At 38.1% G+C, this 19,378-nt stretch overlaps 1 long non-coding RNA gene across 1 annotated transcript in view; it reads right to left on the reverse strand.

Moving 5' to 3' along the window:
* Positions 1 to 15,737, reverse strand: part of LOC110074074 (uncharacterized) — a 122,162-nt gene extending 106,425 nt beyond the window's left edge. Inside the window, exon 1 of the long non-coding RNA XR_013543598.1 lies at positions 8,265 to 15,737. This is a non-coding gene — a long non-coding RNA (uncharacterized LOC110074074). The remainder of the gene's footprint in view (positions 1 to 8,264) is intronic.
* Between the last annotated feature and the right edge of the window lie 3,641 nt (positions 15,738 to 19,378).

Raw genomic sequence — 19,378 nt, forward strand, 5'->3', positions numbered from 1 at the left:
AGTCTCTACAAATGAATTTTCAATTCACTATAGCCATCTTCACAACTCTCTTCTGAAGCAGACCCTTTCTATCTGACATTTAGCACTGGAGGCAAAACTCTTACCTCTATTGATCACAGGGACTTCAGAAAAGCTATGTGGCAGAAGCATATTGTAAAATGTTTCTTTAAAAGGTAATGGAGAAAACATATATTAAATGCTCCAATCTCCACCCACTCACATTTAAGAACGGCTGCCTCCACGCTCCACCCATCCAGTATCCTGAAATCCACCCTTCTTTATAAACCCTGTACAGGTAATGGAAATTCAGGATATGCAACCGCAGTAGCCCCTAAGTCATCACTAGAAAGGCATGGCACCTTCCTGACCTCTACTCACTTGATCGTACTTCCCTCCCTTATATCCTCTGAGTGGGCTGCCTAATCGAGTCAGCACTTCCCACTGCTCTCACAGACTGCAGCAAACGCCCTTATCCTGGAAATTACAAGTCTTGGTCTTTTAAACATTCCATTCTTCTCTAACACCAACAATGTTTCCTGCTCCCCTTCCCTTCCAAACATCATGCTTTTCAATACTACCACCACCCAGCTCCTAAAGCCTTTATTTAGCCGTTTAGCTCACTGCTCAAAAACTGCACAGTCAATGTCTTAAATTGCTTTCACACCTTCTAAATTCTGTAGTACAGCTTTGGAAAACACCTTTTCTCAGAACTCTAATTCCCAAATTAAAGAACTGCCCTACTTGGTGATTACTCAAATTAAAAATACACCTGGCATCAGTAATTGTTAGAAAAATTTGTGTAGTGACTAAAGGCTGCTGGAAGCCTCCTGTACTTCTGAGACACCTTAGCTCGGCTGAGACCCTCCTCCATTTCTGCCCCTTTGAGAGCATCCTATTTAAAATTAGTATTAAATCACCAGTTACTACCAGTGTTTTCACAAAATAATGTTCAGGTAAGTTTTTGAAAGGTTTGCAAAGAATTAACTGCGATGTATTCTTTTCCCTTCACAACTATTTTAGACTAGTACCTATGGTGTTCAAGGATATGAAATCATTCATGCAATATTCCAAATGGGATATGAAGAATTTTTAAAACATAAATAAATTACCATTTGTTTCAGGATTGAACTGAAACACTTTTATCAGATGGCACTTTACATGATAAAGTGCTAACCATTTTGCAAACAACACAAGTTATTTGGAAAAGAACAGTGTCCAGGGCTATGACACTGAACATAAGCACTTAATAAGGAACTGTACAGAACACGGCCAAAGTGCCCGAAAAACCCACAACAACCATTAGATCTCGGCCGTGAAAGCCTTTGCGAATACATTAAACTGTACATATTTCATTCACTCTATTGTACGTTGATGGTTTACAATGCATACAGCATATTAATACAGCCTCATTAAAATAATGAATAATGTTTACTGTATTACAATCACAGCAATTAAAATAGCCCCAAGCAGCAATAGCAAGAGAAAAAGTTAAGACTAGTTTCCCGATGCTTTTCTTATCCTCTTGAAGATGTGTAAAGCAATGCTTGAAACAGCATTAATTTACACAATCAAAAATTTTAAAAAGTTTCAGAACTACGTAAAGTTTTTAACTCCATGTATTTATTTATATTTCACCTGAACATTTTTTCCCTTCATCACAATACAATATACTCAGTGATTCAGAGTGTTGTGACATGTGAAGTGATTTATCAAACAGAGCAACTTTACAGATACCCAAAGGAAGAATAAAATAAAGGGAAAATACATATGAGGGTAACAACACTTCTATGTCATCCAAGTGAAGGAGAAAAGGCTTACCTCTCATGTTACCATGGTGCAGTGAGGCATTATGGTGTCTCTTTTGCTGATTAAGAACTGATGCTGATAGTCAGCTACCCGCCCAAGGCCATTTAATGATCTGTATGTAGTTGAGATGAAATGTGGGTCCAATCTCCAATGATCATTCCAAGCTCTGAGAGTCTATTACAATTCTTATTTAAGCTGGTAGAAAGCCTGTATCAACTCTGACAGAAAATTAAGATGAGAATGATTTTAAATGTTCCTATACATAGAAGATACCTGGATGGAGGAAACTACCAGGAAGGAACTAGACTAGGCTGGAAAGTCTCTCACAGATGTTCTAATTTTTATTGGTGTGTGTGCCTGTGTGTGTGCTGATTCTACCACCAGCAAATGTGAAGGGTTGGAGTCTATACTGCTAAGAAAATTTCTACCATTTCACTTTGCTGCCTGAATGAACAAAAGAACTTTGTTGCTTATAATTCAGGCAATGTTAAAATTTCAAGTTTTAAAGGATTACTTTGGCTTTTATTCTAAATCGCTATAAATCCTATGCACATTCCTATAATTTACAGCTTCTGTGCAACATGAAGTCTTTGGCATGCATGGTTTAGTTGTCAGAGACTAAAATACAGGGTGTTTCCAGATGGAATTGTGCGCTATTTTGTCTTTAACAGGTTTTTTTCCCTAATAAGAGAAAAGACAGAAGGGAACAGTGGGAAAATACAAACTGGGTTCAATCGAAAGTGATGTCATCAGGGCAGTGCTATTGCACAGTAAAAACTCTTTCACTAGGGCTTGGATCTAACTTGCTTTGTTTAGTGGTTCCTTTCCTTAAAACCCCACAAATACACAAAATGCACTGTGAATTTTCCTCCATTTATTTACCGAGCACACACTTGTTAAAAGTCCCTCTCCCCACAACTCTTCACATTAATGCATTTTGCAGGTGAAACGTTCTAAAGACTGGGAGGTCTAAACAATTTAAGGAAGGGTTGGGGGATCGCTGGCTCCCATAGCATTTTGACTTACAACTCCCATGAGACCCCATTAAGTATGGCCAATGATAGGAGACTTTAGGAGATGTAGTGCAAAACAACCGAAGGGCCAAAGGACCTCTGCTTACAGGCATGTCTTCCCCCCCCTTTTGGGGGGGGGGAAGAATTTTAACGCATTTTTAATATCTTGTAACTTGTGCTGACTAGCAGATTACATGAGGAAGTACAAAAGTGTTACATATAGCTCCAACAGTAGAAGTTATAGGAAAGAACAGTAAATCAAGTCCCTTTCTTCCTTGTTCTCAAACACATACATACAGCTTATGTAACCGATGAGCAGACAGAACAGCGCACTGCCACAGAATGCCTGCTGGGGCAGGAGACTCGCTTCTGAATGCTTGTTTGTCACAAGCCATGATTTAGTGCAGGACAGTATCACTAGTTCAGAAACATGTCTGAGTACAACATAATATATGGCAGTACAGGAACTGTTGTTCAGGGTTTTCTGCACATTTTTTTTCACTGAAGTTTACATCTTACTTAACCATTTTCTTTCTCATTTCTCAGCTGTTAAAAAACTACCCTGAAAAGGAGCTTGGAATCCTTAATAAAAACTGGTACAGTATTAAACATTAACTCACACCTGTTCAGAGTGTTGTTTGTGGTTGCTATGTGTTCCTCGAACGTTTATTAAATAGAAGTAAGAATTTTTCATTCTCATCAAAACAATAAGTATAACCATTCTTCTAGTCATCATTATTTACTACCACAAAATGCACAAACACTTCTCCCATTAACTCCAGAAGACAGTGAGAGAAAATCCGGGGGCATACCTGTAAAATATACACCATATGTATTTCTGAGAGAAGAATGCGTACTGCAGAGCAAAATGCAGTGTATCTCATTGCTCCACAGGTAACAGTATCACCCATCCTATGGGGAAACCTTTCTTACATTTTAAAACATGCATTTCACAACGCAGGTATGAACATTTATCGTTTTAAAAATGAAGTATTCTTGAAATAACATCCACATTACAACACAGTACTTTCACTTCCAATTTGCATACAATTTTGTGGCAAGCTTGTGATTAAACAAAGCATGTACCTCCTATTTCTTTAAAAAACATTTGATAGGTTTTTTTTTCTTCCAATACTCCAATATTCCGTCCTATACACAGAGAATGCATGTGCTCACAGTTTATCTAGTACTGTACTGTAAGCAGTATTTCTGAAAACTGAAATGGTCTGGAATTTTACATGTTTATTACACATCACTCTCTTCTCCCCATGTTCATTCTCTCTCTGTCAACCATTTACCTTCTGTATTTTGAAGGGGGGGATTTAAAAATTCCTTGCTTGCTACTTCTTTACAGTGCCATAAGGTAAGGCAGTTAAGTAATTTTAGACTTACAGAGTCGTTCCTTTGGATGGTAATGCTTATAACTTCACTGACTTAAAAATATGGAAAGCAAGCCCCTCTTAATTTGACATCCCCCCTAGCCATTATGTGGATGAACCACTAGCCTTCCAACCTGAAGTCTTGCCCTAAATGCTTCACTGGAGTGAAGTACCCTGGTTAGTACTTTAAAAATAAATATTTTCTCATAGTCAAATAAAATTTAATCACAAAACTAACCCCTGATGAGATGAAAATGCTACTGGTGAGCAGAAAGTCAGATTGTGCCTGACGGTTCAGGTTTGTATTCTGGGAGTGCTCCTTGACTCTGCACTGACTTCCAAATGGCAGCTGTGATGAGGAGTGCCTTTGCATCAGTTATATGCTTTCCTGAGTCAGCCTGACTTAGCAACCATAATCCACATCTTAGTTACACCTAACAAGTTACATCTTGACTACTGCAATGCACTCTTCGTAGTGCTACCTTTGAAGAGGGTCTAGGATCTTCAAATGGTGTAACATGCAGCAGCAATGTTGCTAACTGGTGAACAGTATCATGATCATATGACCCTCAATAATGAAAGACCTTGTCTGGCTGGCAATTACCAACCAAGCCCAACTCAAGGTGTCAACTTAACCTCTAAAGCCCTAAACTGCTTGGGCCCTGGCTATCTGAGAGACTGCCTGTCTTATTTTGAACCTATCTGGACTTTAAGATCTTTAAAAGATGCCTTCTTAAAAATACCAAAAGAAGACTTAATCTTGATTATCTTTACCAATATACAGAAATATTCCATAATTGAATTCACAAGGGTTCTTACAGAATGCCATATACATATATAGATACTTTACTACTTTCATTATCAGATTTCGGTCCCTCCTTATTTTTTATTATAGTTGAAGTAAATGAACTACATAGCTCGAGTACATGAGCTATCTTGTTTATGCTCCTGCTACAACTGAATGAATCCAACAGAGATCCACAAGACAAGTCCACCTGCCTAGTAGGAATTCTCCTATAGAGAAGCAGAACAAATTTTCCTTTGTTCAACCAAACATCAATTTTGTTTTCTTACATAAAATGTCGATCTCAACCCTGCCTGCTCCCAAATATGGTATCTTTTATCCCAAATCCCTCCTGGCTTTTCTAAAAGGCTTTACTCAATGTTTGAGCAGAATATAGAACAAGACTGGTTTTCAAAAGGTAGCATGAAGCTATGAAATGCCTTAGGCTCATGATACAGAACTAGGGCCATCTTCCCTCTTTCCAGTTCCAGATGTCCCCTCTAATTCACAGCAACTGATTCCTTTTCTCTTCTCTGAGCTACAGAAGCAGAAAACAATGCTGCCTGTAGATTTAGCAAAGGGTTTCCATTTCTCTTCTACATGACTTCTCAAGTAGAGCATAATCAATTGGTTTGTACAAATAATTTACAGGACATCACTCCAACAATTCTTAACTAACCAACCTCTTGAAACATCACAGGTTTATCTACAAAAATGAAGGCAGAGATTCACTTTTATGTTTAATTTTCTTCCCAAACTATAATATCTACATTTTATTTTAGTTCAACATACCATTAACAATGATTATTAAAACATAAATAATGGGGACATACCTTTTAACAGGCAACCCCAAACTCCAAATTCTCATTGTCACTTCATGTGCTATACTGGAGTGATACTGCCTCCCAGAAATCTTACTTTGGAGATATTTAAAGAGAATACAGTCTTTCTTGAGGACCATTCTGCTCAGTCCCATCTTACATGAGTCAGATGGTACTATTTATCTCCACCATCCATCCACTGCTTGAAGTCTGGTGACTGACTGAAGAGTGGATATTGATCTACCCCTTGCTTTAGCACTAAACAATTCTTGAATCAAATAGACAGCTTTCTTTCAGACACCTACCACATTTTCCTTCAAATAAGAAGTGGCAAATGGTCCTGCAGTGCACAGTACAGCAAATAACAGATACCAAATGCACCAACAATTGTTCTGTGGGTTGAAAGGAAAAAATTGGACATTTTGTTGTACTGAATCTGATCATCTAGCCCAGTACTGTCAACAATGCCTCAGGCAACATTTTTTCCTAGCCTGATTCAAAGATACAAGTCAATGATTCTGTACGCAAATAATAATGCTCAACTACTGAGCTATGAATTTCCCCGTCAAAAATCCCATTTATTTCCCATTATGGTAAAGCAACTTTATTATCAGAGCACAGGTTGCTGTCCTCTCAAGATGCCAGCCACAGAGACTGGCGAAACATTAGGAAGAACAACCTTCAGAACACGGCCAAAGAGCCCGAAAAACCCAGAACAAACAACTTTATTAACCTTTCTTAAATCCAAACATTTCTTTGAAGCTTCTAACACAATTCTTAGTTCTCATCCTCTTTTGGAACTAAGACTAAGCTGAACTGATGTAACCAAATGTATCTTTTCAGTCATCCCCATCTCCTTAAGAACAGCCATTCTGAGTTAGAACAAATGCCTAACAAACACAATATTATGCACTACAGTGATTAACCCATGGGAGGTTCACCAGCAGGACATGAGGGCAACAGTACCAGGCATTTATTCCCAGCAACTGACAAGGGTTATTCTGGTTTCTTCATCTCACCTAGCCCATTCACCAAGTGACAACTTCATTCACTAAAAGACAATCTGTCCCTTGAACCAAACAGTAAATAGCACAAAAGCCACATCCCAATTGCCATAACTCAAATCCAACAACATTTTCCTGGCACAGAGACTGGCATAATAGATAAATGCTACCTTTGATTTGATACTGAACCTGAAATAGTTTTCATTACTAGTAATCCCTAATAGTCTTATTCTCCAAGTATTTCTCGAATTCCTTATTAGACGTGTGGTTATTACTTAGTAAAGCCAGTTCAATGCACACTGTTGGCAGGTAACCACATGTTCGAAAATAATGCTGATGCAGCTTCCGAAACAGAAGGGGCATGAATGATTCCCGAGCTATAGTTCATGTGTGCAAGATGCAAAGCAACATGGTGACCACATTACTGACACCATTTGATATGCTGAAGATTCCTTCCTGTCACGAAAAGCAAATGAAGTATTGGTACTGCAACCATAATCTACTTCATTTTGTGGCAAATCTTATTCCACTTTTCCACTAGCTCTGTGAGGCTTACAAATGTTCACTCAACGCAATGCAGGGCCAAATTAGTCTCATATTAATCCTTCTCACACAGAAACATAAATAACAATAACAGAAACAAATGTAGAAAGAAACATTGGGAAACCTTACATTCAGTAAAGAACTGGATCAACATGTATTCATCTTTATGTATTCATTCATTGATTCATTCATACCTACCTACCTACATATATGTGTAACCAAAGTGCAAGAATGGTCAAAATTTTCGGCACAATGCTGTTACAAACTGTTAAGACAGTGAAAATCTTCACCTCAGTTCTTTAAAAGATTTTAAAGAAAAACCTAATACGCCCAACCATCAGGGATTCTGCAGAAGCATATTTCCTGTTTTGGAAGGGGGTTGGACTAGATGTCCACTGAATCCCTTTCAGTTCCTTCCTATGCTGTAATGCCATGATCATTCGGCATAAGATAATTTTATCATCAGCCTAGGATATGACTCTCAAACAGACAGCATATTATCCTAAAATAGGTCAGAGATTTGGCTTGGAATTTTTTTGGTTAAAGAAATTAATACACAGTATCCTGATTCTTTGACTCATACTTCAGTTGTTAGGAATTCCCCTTAAAACACACGTTTTTAACATACTTGCAGAATGACAAACTGTTTCATGACAAATGAAATAAGCATTTAACACCACCCATGAAAACCTCAGACTATTTTTAACAACATAAGTTTTCCAATAAATAATATGCTATTATGGCAAGTAAATTAAAAAAAATCCCAGGTGTTTTCAGCCTACGATAACAAGAGGAACACAGAGCAGACACTGGATTAGATGCTTTGAAAAGTTGCCACATGGCAACGACAGCAAAGAACTACTTCAAACGTCTTTCATGCAACATATCATAAAAGAAAATAATTTCACTCTTACCTGTGATGTTAAGAATTCTTCCCCATTCACTGAATGGCATCAGTTGATCACCTGACTGAAGTTTAGGAAGGAAAGTCAGCTGACCATCTTTTCAAGTTATCTTGAGCTTAAATGCTCCACAGTATGTACTTTGTCATGTGAGTCAGGACAGAACCAGCTGTCATTGCTTCAGGAAGGGGGAAAAAAGGGAAATGGGCCCCTCTGTCCCCACCCCTTCCTTCTTCCTCTCTCTTTCACATGCCCCGCCCCCCCACCTTTCCCCTATCCATTCCCCAGCCTTACGTTCCTTCACTGCCCATATGGCTGGGGTCTCCCAAGAGAAGCCAAATTCCACAACATACAAGCGTTTCCCCCTGCAGGTTTTTCAACCTCAACATCCCCCCACCCCCACCCCCAGGAAATCAGAGAAAAGGCACCACATTCCACAAGTCTCGGTCAGCCCTGGCCAACTATGAGGCATTTTCAGTCACACAGTACAAAATGCATTAGTCAGAGCTGAAAGACCACACACTTTGTACCACTACCATGCGCTCACAGAGTGGTCTGAGCTAAGCTACTGGAGGGGAGGGGAGGGAACTGAAGCACTCCGTAGCTGTCCTTTTCATTTTACGTATCTACATTTTCCTGTTTAGGAAAAAGATAACAAGCAGGAAAAAATATATATATAGCTGGAGTCCACCATAACTATATCTAGCTTGATGTTGAGAAGTCTCAGCTTTCTTATTCACATGGCACAATTTTCAAGTAAACACCTCCCCCTGCAGCAAAATGCATTGTTCCAAAGACTGCAAGACATTATCTAAATCAGAACTTTATCCCCCTGGTGATCTGTTCTTAGGAAGCCCAGGAAACAAAAGTGGAAGTAATGCTACATGGTTCGGATTCTCCTAAGCCACATATATTTTGAATCCTATTTCCTCTAATTTTTTGTTTCTAACCAACGTTGTTTCTTAATAACATTTTTGCATTTTTTAAAAAAAAATTAAAGTTCTCTGAGATTTCTTCAGCAGCTTCAAGCTCACATATTCCCCACCCTCCATGCTGAAGCTAATCAGAAGAGAGACTTCAGTGTAAAAATGAAAAAGGCAACATTCCAAATCCAAATGATCTAATCCTTCATCCATCTGCTCCCCTGCTTTGCCCCCTCCTCTCAGTTTCCCTTATCTGTTGCCTGAAGGCACTCACTACACATACCACTCTAGAAGGAAATCAAATGCCACTTTAAAAATCCGTGCTCTTCCGGGAGAAATCCAAGCACATGTTGTTGTCTGTTTACAGAAGCACTTGCAGACACACATCAGACCTGAAATTCATACTCTGCACTGGGACTGTCCCTAACAGACCCTGAGAGTGTTAGTGACGTCTCTAAAAAAGGAATGAGAAGGGGAAGTACCTCAGCTGATTTTTTTTTTCTAGGAAAGCACAGGTTTTTAAGGCTGAGAACATGAAAGTACTTACACGACTTAGGAACTTTCCATTTCTCCAGCTTACAATAGATATCCCACAAGACTGTGTGTATACTGTACTGTTGTTGGTTTTAAAGGCATGTACGAGCTATGAACTTAAATGAGTAGTAAGAATATCAGTATTTCTACATCATGTATTCATCACTGAGCCCAACACTATAAACATACACATTTAGCTGTTTTAAAATACAAGACATACATTGTTTTCTGAAATATATTCAAGAAAAGCAAAGTAATGAAGCTACTTATTTGGATCATTATAGCAGGAGACTTTATTTTCCTAATACAAAGATAAATTAAGAAGAAGGGGTGAGAAGAATCTTATTTTCTAGCCATATCACTACAGTGGTACCTTGCTAGACAGTTACCCCACATGACACTTTTTTCGCTAGACACTGACTTTTTGCGATCGCTATAGCAATTCGCAAAACAGTGATTCCTGGGGGGGGGGGGATTTCGCTGGACAATGTTTGGTCCCTGCTTCCCAAACCGATTTTCGCTAGACAACAATTTTCACAGCTCCCTCTGTGCTCGCAAAACAGGTGTTTTCGGGACCTAAGCTTCGCGAGACAGCTATTTAAACAGCTGATTGGCGGTTCGCCAAGCAGCTTTCCTATGGCCGATCTTCGCTAGACAACGACGATTCTTCCCCATTGGAACACATTAAACAGGTTTCAATGCATTCCAATAGGGAAATGCTTTTCGCTAGACAATTATTTCGCTAAACAGCGATTTCAGTGGAATCGATTATCATCGTCTAGCGAGGCACCACTGTATAAGCTAAGATTTTTGATGGAATTTCAGAACCAATAATATGCTGCTATCTAGAATTTTAGCCAAAAAAAAAGCCAAAAAACAGTTCTGGGACAGAACAATGTCAGCACTGTAACTAAAGCATCTCAATGAATAATTCATGAATTAAGTTAGTGCCCTAGCATTAAAAGCAATAGATAAAATTGTTTTCTTACTTTCTAATTCTTCTAAATATTTAGATATTATTGACAAGTCATATAGACTGCTTGTGGTAGAAAATATTTTGAATCAAGTACTTTGTACAAAATTCAAACTGTCAAATGTAATATTTCAATTACTGTACTGGAAAATTTCAAATAAAAAAAAACACTTTTGCCATGGCTAAGGGGTCCAGCTGGGGTATCCCCCACCAGTACAATGCTGCATTAATCTAGTTACTAAATTAAAACAGAATATCTTAAAGAGTAATGCTTTTCAAACACAGTTTGCTTATTTTAATAATATCTATGAACCACCTTTCCTGCCACTACAGTATATATATTCTGCAACAAAGATATGTTGGAAAGGATAGGGACATTGGTAGCTAAGCATAAAGAAGAATTTACTTTCTAAATAGTGATCACAGAGATTGAGAGAGAGAGAGAGACTATCTGCACTAGGGAGGCAAGACAGGTTGCTATTATTTCATCTGCCACAGCTCCTTTCTTTAGAATCCTGGGATTTGTCATTCAGTGGAGTACAGTACTCAGGATTCTCTGCTAGAGGGAATTCTAGTGCAACCCAATGAACTACTACAGAGAATTCTAACATGAGGTAAAATTCAGAAATTTGACCTCTCCAAACTAGCAATCTTAGGTTTCCTTATGATGAAGCCAAAGTAGGATGATCTCAAATTATCATGCCTGTGTACTATAAATACACTCTATAGCACAAAGCCATTTTATGCCTTAATATCAAGGTTAGCACCTCAAGATAAGAACAATAATACTGGAAAAGGAATGCTCCATGTACCTTCTGCCAGGCCAAGGAATAAGGAGTAGTAACTGTAAATCAGTAAATCAGCCAGGATCTCTGTACATCTAGCAAATTCTTAAAAGAGAAAATGACAGTATATAACTACTTAATCTTTAAAACAGAAAATGAAGGCATTTCTCTAGGCAAATGTGCATGGCAAGTGGGGGAAAATCTACACTGATTGCTTATAGGAAGATTCAACAATCTCCACAGGAAAAAAGCCTCTCAATTTAGCTAAAATACATAGTCTGGTACATTTCTCAAAGGCTGGTTTTCCAAATGTAGATTTTTTTTCATAGAGTTCACAGACTTCGCCTGAAGTATGGTAAGAATATGCTCTCCTGAGGGTAAAGTATTATGCAATTTTGAAATCTTTGAGATACGCATATTCAGACACAGCCAAACAAATTAATCAAAAAAATCATCACGTTACCAAGCACTAATGTTGCTTTATTGTTATTTTGTTCTAAATGTGTGGGTTTTTTCCCTCTGATCACTACCTCTCTCCTTTACAAACCCGATAAACTAATTTAATTTGTTGTGGTAATCCATTTAATTGTTTTGGGAGGAAATTTTGGATTCTATATTTGGTGTGATGATGTCATGATCTCAGCATAAGGGTTGCTGCAGCCAATCAACTGGGAAATATGCCTCCACTACACACTTGAGCATACACAACATGAGATTACACAAGTAAATTTTAGCTCTACCCCAGTTCCCACTTTAGCACTGCAATACATAGAGGGGAAACTGGCATGAATTTATTGCTGAACAGTAATACCCATTAATCAAATGGATCTACTATAGTTAGATCTTCTAACTGGATTCAGTCCACAGGGAATAATCTTGGTCAAATCCCAAAAGGAATCATAATGTGACCAGCACTGACTGGAAATCCTCCAGCTGCCCAAACAAAAGTAGTAAGCATAAAATATTTCAGAAGCAAAAAGGAATCACATTTCTAAGACCTACCACAAGAGAACAGGAAATTATAAAACTGCAGAACCATACCCTTTGAGCAGACTGGTCATAAATTAATTGGCCCTATTTAAGAAAACCAGGAAAACACCAGCAGCAAAGTAAGGGGAAATGGCACCAACCAACCTAACAGTGTCCAATACAGTATCTCTTGCTAGACAAAAAAGGGACAACCTTGGGCAGCACTCAGCATGACTTTAATGTTTCAAATGCATTAACGTGTTCATTACTGGCACTACTGGAAAATATTATGTACAGTTAGTAAACTGTTTTTATAGATCACTGTGAAACATACATCTTGGTATTTCAGATCCCCATGTTTTTTTCAGTAAAGATGATTATCAGGACCTTAATACAGTATAGCCTTTCACATTTTAACTTGGCAGATTTAAAGCTTAGAATGACTATGCTACATTAATAGAATTCATTAAGATACTATGCTTCTGGCAAGACAGTGGCTTTGGTACATGCACAAATAAATATATTTGGTATGGAAATGCTATGAAAACTCCCCAGAAAAAGAGTAATAGGGCTGTAGTTAGAGTAATAAGGCTCTGTAGTATGGAAATGCTATGAAAACTCTCCAGAAAAGAGTAATAATACTCTGTAGTTAGTTTATATTCTTTTCTTGTGACATTCCAAGTTGCAAGTACCTGTGCACTTAAATATTCCATCTAAACAAAATATGCTGCCAGTCAGTTCTGATGTATTTTCAGTGGCTCTTAACATGTCTTCAGAACATACTCTAATTTATATCCAGAGTACAAAACTGTGACTATGAGAGTTGAGACAGAAGTCTACTTGTGTTATTTCTATATTTTTATTTGTATACAACTGCTCAGCATATTTTTTTCCTTTAGTGTGCATAATGTTTTGCAGATTTTTATTATCACAACTGCACTGTGAAGATAGAGATTTTAGTTGCTCCAGGTGCATAGATGGACAACTGACAATGGGAAACAAAGCTTGCTAGCCATCTTCCAGAATGAAGAGGAATCTGAACTCAAGTCTCCTACACAAAGATCCAGTGCTTTCCCCATCTGAGTTTAAAGCACAATCAAAATGCAAGGAAGTGTATTTGAAATGAATCTTGCAGTCTAACCTTTCAACTAATACTAATTCAACTAATTCAGTCTAATCCTCATAAAAACCTCATAAAGTATAAATTATGGGTCTACCTGTAACAGCAGTATTTCAGTATTAGAAGCCAACAAAACCATTCAACAGAGAGAGTGGAGTAGTCATTAAGAACCTGCCTGCTACATTAATACGAAAAGCACAGAATCAATTATTTTAGAATCAGCTACTCTTCCCTGGGAAACCAAGGAGTTCAATAGTATATTCTGTCTCCCATGAACAAAAATTCAACAACCATAATGTAACGCAATAAGTATTCCTATACAACACTATTACTATCCAAAACTGAAAACTTCTTTATGAGAGACCTACTCTGTTTGTAAATTCAAATCAAATCTATGACAAAGTGCTTTTAAAAAATAAACAAGATTCTCCACATGCACCTTCACTTCCATACTAATCTTCTCCTACAACTAACATGCAACATTTCCTGCAACATACAATGTTTTATTGCTCTTAGTCTTCACTTGGTTTATGTGAAACCCACCATAAGTTACCAATCTCTCTTTTAAAAGGAAGTGCTTTGTTACCATAGCAATATTTGTCCACCCTAATATTATTTCCTAGTAGCTTGTTTAAGGTTTAGGCACCTAGCAACCACAACTGTCCTTGTTCCAATCTACCAATATCTCAAACCTTTGCTTTGAAAATCTGTAACGAATTATATTATCTACAAACACTTCATGCCCAGCTTTGTGCTTTATTTTATGCAACCTCAATGCAAAAGAAATTATGCATTTGCATTACATATTGGTAATCTGTGATAAATGCCACAGCAACTGATGTTTCTATTTTGCATTTACATTAATTGCAAGATTTTACAAACTTGAATTCCAATCTAAGGCAGGAACATAATCAGAATCTGTGTTTTTAGTAGCCTAAATTTTGCAGTACCACCATGCCCTGAAAACTATAAAAGTTTGTACTGGTAGACACATTTCTGTTTTGAGATGCAGAAACTGTCCATATTCTACAATCAAGCTATTCCAAAGACCTTTTGGTATATACTACAAAGCTGCCCTTTTTATTCCATAGGCGAAAGGTCCAGGAATTTATCTTTTTCTCCCTACATGAGAAAGCTTTATGGAACAATGCAATTTTGACTGAAAGAGTAACTCACATGAAAGGGCTTCAAATCCTTCCCCCACTCTTGCATGAGTAAATTAACAACCTCTCACTAGCCCCGCATCCCATCCAAAGTTGGGAGAATGTTAGCTTGACCATCAGAGATGTGTATTAAAATTTTGGTAAATACTGACTGGATGCCTCAAGGGATGTCCCTGGAAGCAGGCAGAAATCTGCTAGATTCACACTGTTAAATAAATGTACTGTATAAATAAAGTCCTCACCTTTAGAAGAATATGTCCTATAGTTAAGTTTCTAACCTCACTCTCTGGCCTGCTATGCTAATATGCTACCTGCAAGGATCTCTGCATTACTATTTTTTATATATGGTATATATGATTCTCTACTATATTGTATATACTGTATGATACTCTACTTTCAATCTGAAATTATACAGAGCATCCTGTTATTTCAGAACTGTATTACTTCAATCTGCATGGTTTATAAATTCAGTTTCAATCAACATTTCTGGACTGTACAAAATTTTTATTTCAACAGAAGCTTACAAAATCCATATATAATAATAACTGTATTATAAATATTATGTGTGTGAGAGAGAGGGGGGGGAGAGAGAGAGAATTCCTACCTATTTTTAAAAAAGCAAACAACCTTAGGGAAAATTCATTTAAATTACTAATCAATAACTTTCATAACTTAAAAATAAATACCATGCAAGAAAAACTGAAGTTTCTATCTTCAGTACTCTAACGAATATACTGTACAATTTCCCAAAAATATCAGTGGTGTGCATTAAGTTTTTATTTTTCAAAAAAGAGAAAGAAAATTGATGTCATTTTTCAAAGAGCTTTATATGAAATTTAGCATGAAAATCAAAGATTTCATTATCTTCTTTATAAACATATCTGAATTATTTACAAGTGAACACAGTCTCTGCTCTATTGGGGGGAAAACAGCTGTCCACATCCATAAATAAACAAGAAAACAGATTAGGAGAAATTTTCTAGTGAATGAAAGATTATCATCACTGTTATAGCATAGTCTGAAAAATGAAATCAATGAGACAGTTATACTGTACTTCTGTATCTTCTGATCAGAAAGCTATGCTTTTCATAAAATAATTTTCCCATATGGGTCATGTGTAAATGACTTACACCAACTTAGAGAGCCACTGCTCAGTAGCCAGAGCTATGTGTATTAACAATCTTTAACATGAAAAACTACTTTTCAATTTCATATACTGTACATACGTGCTATTTCACCAATTGTGCTTTTCAACTGCTTTTTGTTTTGTACATTTTCTTACACAATTAAGGCTCCTCTGTTATTCATTTCAGTGAATTAACATCATTGGTTATAATCCTGTTATGCAGTCATAAATGCTGATGATGTCATTAGCCTCCAATGTTAATCTTTAACTTGAACTTTTGTATCCCCTTCTCTCACATTCTGCGGTTCCTCAGGGATCTCTTTCAAGCCAGGGAAGCCTTTGGGAGGATGGGTAAAGGGGAGAACCTTTAATACCTTTCCCAATTCTGACAGCAAGGATTTTCAGATATTAAGATTCCTGCCATCCACTGTTTCTCCCTTCCAGCTTTCCAGAATGTACAGAACCTTACAGTAGTCTACTGGTCCAATCTGAGGAATTTCTGGAGATAGAGGAGGAGGTGATTTTCAACAGCCACTGAATATCTACTTTCGTCCTGCTCATGAGCAAGATGATTTTTTTTTCATTTCTTTTGGTAACTTTAGCTGAAGAAATGACATCAGCTCTTTCATCATTAATACAACTTCTAAAAAATGTTCGCATATTTTTTCACTAAAAAGGCCTGCACCTCCTCTATAGAGAAATTCTTTTTCTGCTGATGGAATTCAAGCTATCTTTTTTTATTCCAGGGCTTAATAGGCTGTAGTAATTTATGTCTGAGCAGTACATACTCAGAACAGATTTCTGATGAACAGCAGCTGAATTCCTGGAAAGCTCTTTGTAGTCAATGCTGCAGTAGTTTCTGCCACAACAGCCACGATTGCTTTTTATGTAATGATAGTAATTCACATGACCTTAATGCTGAAGTTTCAGATTCCTGTCAAAGCCAAACTTGACTGGTGAGAGGAGACATACTATTCCCTAAAATACAACCAAGCAGACATGCAAGATTTTAAACAGAGATGAAAGGGGGAATGCCTACATTTCACATGTTATGCCCTACGACACAATCAATTCTTCTGGTAGTTACTTTGCTGTATGTACACGTCATGTACTGCCACAGGTTTAGGGAAACAAGAAATGAAACAGACTTAAGATTGTTTTGAGGCAGACTCTCCTGTTCCTGCTTGCAGTTCTTTACAGCCATTATATATGGAAGTAGTGTTGTTCTTGGAGTGTCATATTGCCAAGTTCCTTCTCATTTTATTCATTCATTCATTCATTCCACTTTTATACCACCGATTTGTGCAAGGCACTACTCTGAGCATTTGACAACAACAACAACAACAAAACAAATACACTTATTAAACACAGTGAACTTATGAATTAAGAACAAGTGAAATGTCTTATCATAAAACAGTACAGTGGTGCCTCACACAACGATGTTAATTGGTTCCAAAAAAATCAACGTTGTGTGAAACATCGTTCTGTGAAACACCATTTCTCATAGGAATGCATTGAAAACCGGTTAATCTGTTCCAATTGGAACGGATTGCCATCGCTGAGTGAAAATCCCCATAGGAAACATCGCTGTGTGAAACAATGTTTCCTTCATTGGAATGTTTGAAGCCGACTCAATACATTTCAATGGCTTTGCAAAGTCCTTTTTCGCTCCTGTAAAAGTGTCTTACAATGTTTGGAAGCTGTTTTAAATGATTGCAATGGTTAGCCCACCTCCTGAAACCTAAGCAAACTGATTTTGGTGTTGTTCTGACACTTCGTTAATTTATGGTAATTTTTTGTTTTCTCCATTGAAAACCATTGGATGGTCTGTCTAATGGTTTGCAATGGAGAAAACAAAAAATCATCATAAATTAACGAAGTGTCAGAACAACACCAAAATCAGTTTGCATAGGTTTCAGGAGGTGGGCTAACCATTGCAATCATTTAAAACAGCTTCCAAACATTGTAAGACACTTTTACAGGAGTGAAAAGGGAGATCGGGAAGAGCTTTAAAAGGCAAATGGAGATCAAAGAGCCCTTTCCCGATCTCCCTTTTCACTCCTGTAAAAGTGTCTTACAATGTTTGGAAGCTGTTTTAAATGATTGCAATGGTTAGCCCACCTCCTGAAACCTATGCAAACTGATGTTGGTGTTGTTCTGACACTTCGTTAATTTATGATGATTTTTTGTTTTCTCCATTGGAAACCATTAGACAGACCATCCAATGGTTTCCAATGGAGAAAATTCAAAAAATCATAAATTAACGAAGTGTCAGAACAACACCAAAATCAGTTTGCATAGGTTTCAGGAGGTGGGCTAACCATTGCAAGCATTTAAAACGGCTTCCAAACATTGTAAGACACTTTTACAGGAGCGAAAAGGGAGATCGTTGTGTGAAAATCCCCCATAGGAAACATCGCTGTGTGAGGCGGCAAATTTAACAGAAAAAGGCATCGTTGTGTGAATTCATCGTTGTGTGAGGCACCCGTTGTGCGAGGCACCACTGTACTTTCTTGAGCCTTGCTAATTAAAAGCCATGGTTTCTTGCATTCTACTGTGTCTTTTTCAATGAATTTTGTTTTCTTATGGTACATACAGCCTCAGTTTAGCCATTTTTAGCTTCTAGTGAGAGTTCAGGTTGACTTGATCTAGAACAGGACAATTCAGTGATATACCCAGCTGTGGAACCAAAGCTTGGAATTTGGCAATCCACTATGTCTTCTGGGAGAAGAACCAGCTTGTATAGCCTTGGGAAGCTACATGGTCTCAGATTATCCCCAAAAGATGAGAATGGTAAACCACTTCTGAGTACTCTATACCTAGAGCACCCTGGAAAGGGCTGCCATAAGTTGGAATCAACTTGATGGGCTGAAACTATTTTGCCAGAACCCACTTAGTCATTCTGGCAGTCCAAGGTATCCACAAAGCTCTTCACCAATAGTACATTTCAAATAACCATTTTTCCTGCCAGCTTTCTCAGCTGGCTATCTTTTGCATCTGTATACACCTGGGTGCGGGACCAGTGAGGGCCCCCCTGGCTGCAGGAGTGGGCTCTCCACCTCTCAAAGGACACCAGATGGATTCCCTACCAGCAGCTCACCTGTGGACTGGGGTGTTCGCAGGGTGGAGACAGACAATGCCCATGAGGCCACAGGTGTAGGCATGGTCAGACTCAGACTTAAGGAGTGGGAAATGGGACAGAAGGACTGTTGGGCGAACACAGTAGATTGGTAGACATGTGAGACCTAGGAGGAGCTGCCGCTACAACCAATGCCAAAGGCCAGCTGGGAGACCATACATAGAAAGGATCCCAAAACCAGCTACTAGGTGTTGCTGCTGGTACCACCAGAGGAAGCTGCCCGGGTCCAATGGGACCAGGCAAGTGCCAAAAGGCTTGGAGGCTCAAGGATTAGCAGTGGGTTTGCTACTGGCAGAAGATACACCTGGGGCAAGTGGCACCAATGGAGACGCCCTGGAGCCAGCCTCCCTATGACTCCTATGAAGGGCAGAATCCCATTCCTCCCTGCCCACCA

Source organism: Pogona vitticeps, chromosome 3, assembly GCF_051106095.1.
Source record: "Pogona vitticeps strain Pit_001003342236 chromosome 3, PviZW2.1, whole genome shotgun sequence".
Taxonomy (NCBI): Eukaryota; Metazoa; Chordata; class Lepidosauria; order Squamata; family Agamidae; genus Pogona; species Pogona vitticeps.